The sequence below is a fragment of the Ailuropoda melanoleuca genome, chromosome 16 (genome assembly GCF_002007445.2).
Source record: "Ailuropoda melanoleuca isolate Jingjing chromosome 16, ASM200744v2, whole genome shotgun sequence".
NCBI lineage: Eukaryota > Metazoa > Chordata > Mammalia > Carnivora > Ursidae > Ailuropoda > Ailuropoda melanoleuca.
In genome coordinates this window covers 7,734,960-7,736,426 of record NC_048233.1, presented here as the reverse complement: position 1 = coordinate 7,736,426, position 1,467 = coordinate 7,734,960, and positions in this window count along the sequence as shown.

The window sequence follows — 1,467 nt, the reverse complement described above, 5'->3', positions numbered from 1 at the left end:
CCCCCTGCTTGTGTTCCCTCTCTCGCTGGCTGTCTCTATCTCTGTCAAATAAGTAAATAAAATCTTAAAAAAAAATTAAAAGCAGTATTTAATCAATATAAAAATATTTAGTGAGATCATACTTAAAATACTTAGGAAGGTAGGGGCACTTGGGTGGCGCAGTCAGTTAAGCATCTGATTCTTTTTTTTTTTTTTAAGATTTTATTTATTTACTTGACAGAGAGGGAACACAGGCAGGGGGAGCGGGAGTGGAAGAAGCAGGCTCCCAGCGGAGGAGCCTGACGTGGGGCTCGATCCCAGAATGCTAGGATCACGCCCTGAGCCAAAAGCAGACGCTTAACGACTGAGCCACCCAGGCGCCCCAGGCATCTAATTCTTTTTTTTTTTTTTAAGATTTTATTTATTTATTTGACAGAGATAGAGACAGCCAGCGAGAGAGGGAACACAAGCAGGGGGAGTGGGAGAGGAAGAAGCAGGCTCATAGCAGAGGAGCCTGATGTGGGGCTCGATCCCATAACGCTGGGATCACGCCCTGAGCGGAAGGCAGATGCTTAACCGCTGTGCCACCCAGGCGCCCCGCCCAGGCATCTAATTCTTGATCTCCGCTCAGGTCTTGACCTCGGGGTTGTGAGCTCAAGCCCTGTGCTGGGCTCCACATTGGGTGTGGAGTCTACTTAAAAAAAAAAAAAAACTCAGGAAAGCAATGAGAACAAAAAAGTTTATGCACACATTACAATTAGGATTATAGATTTAATTTTTTTTTTTAAGATTTTGTTTAGTTATTTGAGAGACAGAGCACAAGAGCCGGGGGAGGGGCAGAGGGAGAAGCGGACTCCCCACTGAGCAGGGAGCCCGATGAGGGACTCAATTCCAGGACTCTGGGATCATGACCTGAGCTGAAGGCAGACGCTTAATGACTGAGCCACCCAGGCACCCCAATAACAATTTATTTCTAATTTTGTTTTGATTGTACAATATGAAGAAAATCCTGATTTTCCCATGCAGGTAGTTGCAAATACAACAGGTTTTTTTAAAACTCACTTTCCGATCTCTAAATATTCCTCTCTTTTTTTTAAAAGATTTTATTTACATAATCTCTACACCCAGCATGGAGCTCGAACTCACAACTCTGAAATCAAAAGTCACATGCTCCACTGACTGAGCCAGTCAGGGGCCCCTCTAAATATTTCGTAAGAGAAGGAGTGGTGTGAAATTTTTGCTTCCAAGTTGAAAGATTAACAATATTTTCAAATAACTTGTATTACTTAAGACACATTTAAAGGTCAGAGAAGGACCTGAAACTTGGGACAAGCATTGTAGGTATTTATAATAGGAAATTATCATGATGTTATTGCACAACTATTCTTCTGGACTTGTTTGAACAACTTTACGTGAACTGACATACACAGGCCTGAATTTTAAAAAACTAACGCAGGGGCACCTGGTAGCTCAGTCATTTGACCATCT